At 52.7% G+C, this 8,720-nt stretch overlaps 1 long non-coding RNA gene across 1 annotated transcript; it reads left to right on the top strand.

Annotated features, from left to right (window-relative positions):
* The first annotated feature begins 1,047 nt into the window (after positions 1-1,047).
* LOC112957148 lies at positions 1,048-7,128 on the top strand. Its single transcript, XR_003251156.1, has 5 exons — positions 1,048-1,112; positions 4,079-4,194; positions 5,817-6,344; positions 6,714-6,779; positions 7,037-7,128. It is a non-coding gene; the product is annotated as an uncharacterized LOC112957148 (long non-coding RNA).
* Positions 7,129-8,720: the final 1,592 nt, after the last annotated feature.

Below are 8,720 nucleotides of genomic sequence, written 5' to 3'. Positions count from 1 at the left end.
AAGTCACCCTCTGCCTYCAGTTGTCCTCCTTGTGTGTGGTTAGGATGGGTTGGGAGGTAGAATAAATAAATAAGCAAACACCTTCATCCCCATTAAGACCCTGGGGGAGTTGGTTGGCCATGGGGTTTTGCTTGATATTACCTAAGGCTGCCACCTGCAAACTGTGAAGCAAATGATATCACTGACAGGGTTTGCTGATATCTCCTTTTTCTGGAGCTTTTGGCATCTTGGTGCCCTTCAGTTCTAGATGCTGCACTGGGAGATATGGGGATAGCAGCCACCGGCGCCAAGGCTGCCAGCAAGGCTGGGATGTCCCCTCTGAAATGTCCCCCAAGGAATGGGGACATCAGTGCCCTCCAGCAGCGGGGGGACACCCTGGCCCCTATGGATGGGGGGACATTTCACATGGGACATCATGGAGCCGGGCAGGACGGCTGCTCACCTGGCATCTGCCCAGGGAGCCGTCACCTCTCCTCTCTTGTGACACTAAGCGTCGGAGGGGGCATTTGCAGGCACCGGGTGAAGGTTTCCCAAATGCAGGGCTGGCTCTTCAGCTGGGTAATGGCAGCCGTGTCTGGGACAGCTCTGCACCCTCTTGTCCCTGCTGCCTGCAGAGGCAATGTCACCCTGGGCTCGGGCACGGTGCGGCAACAGGCGAGGGGATACACAGCCCCTGGACAGCGAAYTGAGCCCCATGTCTGTCTGACGGCTGCATTAAACCCTTGCAAAACCAAGACACGTTTTCAGTTTCCTCTTGACCTTCAATGTGCTGGCACCATTGGACATGTGGCCAAGGTGGCTAATGTGTTATGTAGCTGATTGGGGTGGTGATGGATTGGCAAGGTATTCGGAGCTCATTAATTTGCTGAGAAATATCAGTATATCACATCCCATAATGCAATCAGAGCAGGAGCAAGTCTCATTTGGGGAACATGGCTTGCATGCAACCAGCAGGCACAGTGCTGCTTGGCAAAATCCTGACACCTGGGAGAGGTTCATTCTGATAAATACTGAGCACCTGAGAGGAGGCTGAGCTTTTGGTCTATGGGCTTGCAGGTGGTGCTGTTCTCTACCTAGGCTGGTTTCTCCAGCTCTGAGGTGCCTTGGGAAAGGTGGGTTTGTGCTGAGTTCTTCCAGTGAAGTTCAGAGGTGGCCTTGTCTAGATCCCTGGAGCAAGAGAAGAGGTTGGGGTGTTTTGCTGCAATCAAGCAAGGCTGGTTGCAGGACKGGGAGACAGGAGGTGCTAGGCAAGTCTTGGTGATGCAGGCCTGTTTTCCCAGACTGTGGAAGGGTGGTTGGATTTTCCCTGATATGCTTGCTTGCTCCAAGGGCAGGAAGGACATCTGAAACTGGTGGCAGGTGAATGTTGCTGGCAGTTTGCTGATGCACAGCCTCAAGCCTATGTAGATGGAAGGATGTGGCAGAGCTAGAATTACATCCCATGATCCTGGTGCTGTTGCTCCAGTAATGCTTTTGTGGGAGGCCCCTGTTTCACAGGGGTAGAGTGGATCAGCATGAGTTTTCTTGGGAAAAGGAGCTGTGCTTAGCCTTGTGCTCCTCTCTAGCCTGGGCTTTGAAGGAGCCTTGGCACTGGGAAGTCATAGGGGCTGGCTGCCAGCCTGGGCTGCAGTTTGGTGTTAATTGGAGCTGGCTGCTTGCTGCTGTTGGAAGGTGTTTCTGCAGGTGCTGGAGGTGCAGAGCTGGGAACCTGCCCTGATGGACTGATGTGGGGGCCAACAAGAGGCAGGCAGGATGGATGAGCAAATGTTCCCTTTTGGACCTTAAACTCCTGAAGTCCCTTATGCCTCCTTTAAGAAGCTGCCCTTTCCCATCCCCCAAAGAAAGGGGAGAGTGTGAAAACAAGAAGATTAAAAAAAGACGCCGTGGTGACAAACACAAGCAGGGTGGCTCTGGGCCAAGTCACCGGCTCGCCCTGCGGGAGGCTCAGGGTGATGTGGGGCATGCGGACGGAGGGAGGCCGTTTTTCCGGCCGGCTCCATTGTTCTGCGGGATCCTTCCCGTGAGCAGCAGCCTGAATAAACACCCGGCCCCTGTACCCTGGTGAGGGGCTGATGCTCCTCCTCATGCCTGGAGCCTTCACGGAAGACCTGCTGTTTCTTCTGGTGGCCTCTGGAAGCCACCTTTGCTTTGTCCAGTCCTTGCAAAGAGTCGTGCCCACTGCTAGCAAAGTGGGTTACTTGCTATTAAGAAGTGATACCAATGAGGACTGGGAATGGGCAGCTCCTAAGCAATGATTTGGTGACAAAGGCATCATCTGAAAGGGTCAGAGTCTCTTGTCTTTTCCTTCAGGACTTAAATTTTGTCCAAGTATGGATGTTCTTGGAAAGTTCTTAACCCTTGAAGTATTATTTAAAACTATTCGATAGTAATGATTTGGTATTACTATTATTTGATTGCTGAAGTTAACTCATTTTGATGTTATTTGATTACTGCTTAATGCTCCTATTGAATATGGGAAACCTGCATGAACTGGAGTTGCAGGGAAAGACAGGGTGAAAGCAAGGATTGCGTTTTGGAAGCTGCTGCCCTGTTTCTTGAGGCATTTTGCACCTCGTTATCCAAGTAAAGTGTTTACTCTGTGACTGCACCTGGCCTGTGCCATGGTAAAGGTGGCCAGGTGCTGTATCAGGGTGGCTTGGGCTCCTGCTATTTTGGAGGAGGCCTGATGATAATAAAATGGGAAAGAGGTCTTGTTGTCCTGTTACTTCATCCTTTGCACAGGGCATGGTGATGATCAGAGGGGATGATTTGCTGACTGAGGGGCAGAGCTTGTGGATACGCAGATGTGCAGCACAGCTGGATGGGGCCAGGCTGGTGCAGCTCCTTGTCAGGATGTTGCTGTGGTCAGCACCCTCCCAGMCCTGTGGTGAGTAGTGACCTGCTGCTGTGCTTCCAGGTGGCACCAGGTGCCCTATGGGCTGAGGACCCCATCCTGGTGGACTCTYGCAGTCCTACAAACCCAAGCCCCAATGCTTTGGAGCCACTTTCTTTCTCTGAGCCCAGCCACCAGCTACCTCAGCAGAGTCCAGGGCTGAGCTCAGACCTGCAGGACTCGTATATTCTGAAGACTGCTCTCACAGGGCCAAGAGGAGAGCTTGCTCTGGGGCAGAGCCTGCAGCARGTGAGGTCCCTCTGCTCRGTGCAGGGCTCTGATGTCCTCTGGYCAAGGAGGGCATCAGCACAATGAAATYGCAATGTCTGGATGTACTGCCCTTCCTCAGGGCAGTGAAACCCTGGGTGCAGACAGCTCTACAGGTACCTGCCAGGCTGTAGATGATGTCAAGATGCAGTTCTTCTCTATTGCTCATAATTTTTAAYCTGAGCTTGGTTTGATTCTGGGGCACATCAGCTTATGCTGTAGGAGACCTGCCTGSGTGCTGGGAAGAGCTGGTGCCTGTCCAGCCCGTCTGGCTGTGCGGGGCATCACCCGAGGAAGGTTGATCTCCTCTTCCTCCCAGGTGGAGGAGAACTGGGGCAGACAGACAGTGCGTCGGGCAGCAGGTTTGCAGCCTGCCTTGTTTCTGTTTTCAAAACCACTAAAAGGGACGCAGATGAACTAAGTGAGGAGCTAAGTAAATAAAGGATTGACCTTCCACCCACGGGGCCAGAGGGCAGCTACAAACTAGTGCTAATGTGAAATGGAGAGGCAAAATTCTCAGACTCAGGAGGAATTTCCCTGGAAGCATCAAAGAAAGCAAGGGACTTGTGTGTCACTGTTTGCAACAACATGGTGATGGTGGCCCTGCCACCCTGAGGGCCAAGCTCAGGACACCACCTCTAGAAGGGTCCTTGTCTGTTGGCTCAAGGGTAGGGGCAGATTTAAGGGAAATGACTATAGGGGATCCACTGACTTGGACACTGGCTGTCTCTTATTTTCAGCATGGGATTTTGTAATGGCTTGGCCCAAGGACATCTTGGGGCTGCTGTCGGTTATGTACCTGGACCATGGCCTGTCCCTGGGTATGGTGGGGTGAGCAGGGGGCTTTGTGGCCGCCCAGACTGTTTATCTTGTGGCACCTGCCTGTATTGGCTCTTTCTTTCTTCCTCCTGGCTGTAGAGGTGGATGCTGCCAGGATGCATCTGGGAGCTGCTGCTTACACGTTGAATCTACTGGGACCTCTGGAGAAAGCTTGGGAATTGACCACATCTTTCAAACGACTTTCTCAACACAAGGTGCAGCAAAATGCTTCAGGTCAAGGCAATCTAAATGCCAGTTACTTTGGGCCATGAAGAAGTGGGTATGTGAGTGATATGAGAGAGACAGAGACCACAAGGGACGAATGTGCCAACAAGATGGACATGGCCACAGGAGGAAACGAAGGACAAGCAGATACAGGTCATAGCCAGGAGAGATGGAAAGGAGAATCAAAAGTGGGTGGGTTGTTTTTGTCCTAACTAAGGGAAGTTGAACTGAGGGATGCTTTCTGTTGCTCTTCTACATCAGCCGAGAGAGGGGCCAGCTCTGTCCAGCATTATTAATAGCTGGGGACACATGCACTGGCACAACACACTTCTGATGAGCCCACAGGGCCCACAAATGCTGGGTAATGCATGGCTGATAGCCAGGCAGTAATTCAGGCACAAGATCATGGTAATGTGCAGAAATCTCTCTAGACCTGTTGCATTATGAGGTATCRTGAGTGATTTGTACCCTGGTAGCTGTTAACTGAGCTGTGTGTTACATACAGCACAACTGGACCCTCCAGGCTACTTATGGCTCTGCTTGCCACTTCTGTTGGCCCCTGATAATCAGCCTGCTTATTGGATAGATGCATTTTTGTTGTCTATGTTCAAAATGTGTGGACTCTTTGGAGTAACCACATCATGTACAGATGTTACTTCTGTGATGCTCCCACTGCTGCCCTGGTTTTGCTTAAGCAGCTCATCAGGTTTGTAGTGTTAGCCTCCCTGAGAGAGACCCCAAGAGCAGTGCAGTGGCAATGGGCAGCATATCACGGTTCCTCTGGAGTGCAYTCCTCTTGCAGGTGAGAGCTGGCCRCAAAGATGGTGAGGGTGGATTTGCTAGATCCAACAGCAGTGTTTCCCCCCCCCTCAAAAAGAGCTAAAGAGTCTTTAATGAGGGCCTCATCTTTCTTCTCATCTGATTCTGCATCTGCCAGAGACCTGCTAAAGTGGTGCAAAAAAATTCCGAGTCCCCCAAACCCCTGTTAAGAACTTCCACATCTCATTGAGCTGTTATTAATAGGGGGATTGTCTGGTGTCACAGCAGAGACATAAAATACATTAACATTATCACATAATCTTATTTAGCAAACACTTGTGTCGCTTCGCCCTTGGTAATTGCATTTGGGAGATGCAATATTTATGAAAGGGGAGAAGGAAATGTCTTGGCTCATCTACTCTGAGCAGTAAAAATCCTGGGGAGGAAAAAAAAATGATGCTGGGGTGGGGGATCATATGAACCTGGGAAAGTGATGTCAGGGCTGCTGCTTCTGTCGTAGCAAGTTTGGTGTTTAATGGAGCCCTTCATCTAAGCTTTTTGGTGATCTATACCTGAAATGTAGTGGGGATGAGGAGCAGAATTTTGCCAAGCTGCTGCTCTTTCTGCACTAGGTTGTATTTGAGCCAAGCTCTCTCCCAGCCTCTCTGCCAATAGAGCTGCCAGCTCGCTCGCTGCCTGAGCTTAGCTCCTGCTTTTAATTGCACCTGTAAGGGTCCCCGGCGAGACTGCGGCCRGGGTTAAGCTCCAAGGATGCTGCCTGCTAAGCACGATGATTGATTGGGATTTCTCCCAGGATTGAAATCCACTGAAGCAGCTCTGCCTTTCCCGACAGGATCTCCGACTGCAGGCTCGGAAGGGAGAGCAGGAGGTTTCACCAGGCTGCAAACGCTGCCGATGCTCATAGCTCAGATCTGGAGCTGGAATGTGGGGCTGCATCCAGAGCCCTGCATCTGGGCACCTCCGAGCTGGGGAGCTTCCATGGCAGCGTTAACTTCTCCAGGTGTTTCTCGGAGCCTGCTGGACTTTGCGAACTGAGTCCAGCTGCTGCAGTGACAAGGCAAGGAGAGGGGCATCGTGGAAGCACAAGTTCGCACAAAACCCCTACCCTGCCTGTCCTGTCTGTGTTAGAACCGGCAAATAAGAGCTGCGAGTGATATGCACGGGACTGAAGTACTTGTGTAGCCAATTGTGACTTATATCTGCCAGCTCGTTTTTATTCGTTTGTTTTCAGTTGTGCTCTCTCTGAGCTGGCGTTCAGGATCCCCCCTTCTGGACAGGCAAACCCAGAAACTGCCAATCCTCCAGGGTAGAGAGGGCTCCGTTTGCATCGAGAATCCTCCCTGAAGTCCTGGAAGCTGCAGTAATGGGAATTGTAACGAAATGCAGGGGCAAAAATACAGTGAACATAGTAATTGGGAGAAAAAAAATCCACAATTATTTAATTCACAAGTGCGGTGAATGCTGTTAGAATCAATGTTCGATCTTCCTTCAAATCCAGGTGATCCCTGGGAAGTGCACATCCTTGGAGTTGGGACAGTAAATTCCCTAGGCAGCATTCGAGATGTGTTTTTAGCCTTGCAGGTAGCAGGGCGGGCTGGGGACAGAATACCTGTGTCAGCCCTGCACGGGGTGGTGGTGGTAGGGGAAATAAATAAATACATAAWAATACAGAAAATTCTAAAGAATACTAGAAACGTCTATCATCAATTTCCTCTTTTTCCGTTTTCAGCTGTAGTAAACTCGAAACTCRCTCTGGTTCCTCCGGATAGTACTTCTGAGGGGAGAACAACGCGTGGTGAGTTTTACAAACATTGTGCGGCAGCTGATCTGGTTTCTGCACGTGCAGAAACGGCRCCTGAATCCTGAGCTGCTCCCTGTGGCTCTGCAAACGAAGGTGGTGGTTTGGGCGACGGGAATAGTGACTTAAAGGATCGTGTCTGTCCCCCGGCTCCTCCTGAGCCGAGGCTGTCCCYGCCTTCCTTCAGCCCCAGCCGGTTCTTTCTCCACATATGTAAATATATATGATCAATATTATATTTAATATTTTTAAAGGAAAGGGGATTGTGATCCCACTCCTGCCCCCTGCTCTCTGGATGTGCKGCGCAGTTCGAGCGGAGGGGACGAGCCGAGGAAAGGAAACTAAAGACGGAAAGGCGAATATTGAGCGAGGGAGGTTTGGAGACTTCACAGCTAAGCCAGGAACGGTGTTTGCAGTCATTAGGACCCTTAACTGTCACATCATCTTGTTCATTAGCGAAAAATACTTTGCCAGCGGAACTCCCACCACCCCCGTCACGGTTTTTGGGGAGTTACCTGTGCCCTCCTTTCCCCCCACTCCTGCCCACCAGGGCTGCCTTTTAGCTCGACAGAGCCAAGGAAAAAATGTTGGCAAAACAAGACTTGCTGTGCTCGAGGAGAGGCCTTGGGGTGGGAGTAGCAGAGGAGACAAAAGCAGCGCGCTGGAGAAGCCGCCGCCGCCGCCACCCGCTTTGTCGCGACAAGCCCTCTGCGTCGCAGCACCGCGAGGGTCGGCGCCCCCGGGAGAGACCCCCTCCATCCCACACTTTCTCTGTGCTGCGAGAAGCCGCAATTAAGCGGGGCGGGGTAATTAAGCGGAGAGTTAATGAGGGAGGTGCCTCGCCCTCGGCGGAGCCCCGGGGTCGCCCGGGCCCGGTGTTCCCCCCTCCCCGGGGGCGGGGGGCGACCAGCCCCCGTTCATTAGCGGCAGGGCTGGTGCGGGCGGGTGGGCAGGGGRAGCGGCTAATGGGATTACACGCATTTCTGCGCGGTGGCGACGGGGGCCGGTGCCAGTGCACCAATAACTTACTGGCAGATGCTGCTCCGGCGAAAGGGACCATGAATATTCAGAGGGCGCCGCCGGGTATTTTGTTGCCTCCTTCTTCCTTCCCAAAACAGCGTCCCGAGGGGCTCAGCACCTCCCCCCGCTCCAGGTGTCCCTATCCAGGGGGCTCTGTCCCTTCTCCCCCCTCACGTCGAAGTCGCCAACCTGTTGCACGGAGCTGGGCATTCTCTGTGCAAGGCTCTGTCCTGGGCAGGGGCAGGGAGGACAGCTGGCTGGGTGCGGGGGGCGACCTGATTTGCAGGGCACTGAGTCGCTTGTGCCCATAGGTGAGCTGAACTGCGACAGTTCTCTTGCTACTGGATCGTTCGCCTGAACAACCCACTTCATCCGAGGGAGGGGATTGCAAAAGATTAATTTTCCCCGCGCAGACGGCCCTCACCGAGAGGAGAGGTGAGGGGAGTTGCTAAACTTCCCTTAACTCTGTTTTTGGTGGGGCTAGAGCTGCCTCCACAGGGAGTTTTGTTTTCTCAGTTTACCGGGGAGAAGGGGGCCAGCCTCAGATCTGATGTGGCGTCCAACACCGATTGCGCACCGGTTTGTGTTTCTGGGAGCAGAGACGGCTCCCAGCCGGGTGAGGACACAACTGGTTAGTGAATAGGGGGGCGTTTCGCTCCTCGCGAGGCCTCCCTGGACTTGGGGACAGTGTCGAGCACCCACGGGCCCAGCCAGCCCAGCCACAGCGGCTCTTTCCACTCTGTATTAATTCGTAGGCTCCCGGTCATTTGTAACCATAAAGGGGAGAAATATTGTTGCGGGCGAAGTTTGCGCGATGCTGCGGCTCTCGCCCGCTCCCGCTGCGCCGAGCACTTTATACTCATTAAGTGCAGAGGAGCTAAGTCATTACTGTAATAAGGAGTTATGCTGAATACAAGG

This window comes from Nothoprocta perdicaria, unplaced genomic scaffold, assembly GCF_003342845.1.
Source record: "Nothoprocta perdicaria isolate Ctin4 unplaced genomic scaffold, notPer1 scaffold_7, whole genome shotgun sequence".
In the NCBI taxonomy this organism is placed as follows: domain Eukaryota; kingdom Metazoa; phylum Chordata; class Aves; order Tinamiformes; family Tinamidae; genus Nothoprocta; species Nothoprocta perdicaria.
Note: the sequence above shows the minus strand (reverse complement) of the source record. Positions and strands in the feature narration are given on the sequence as shown.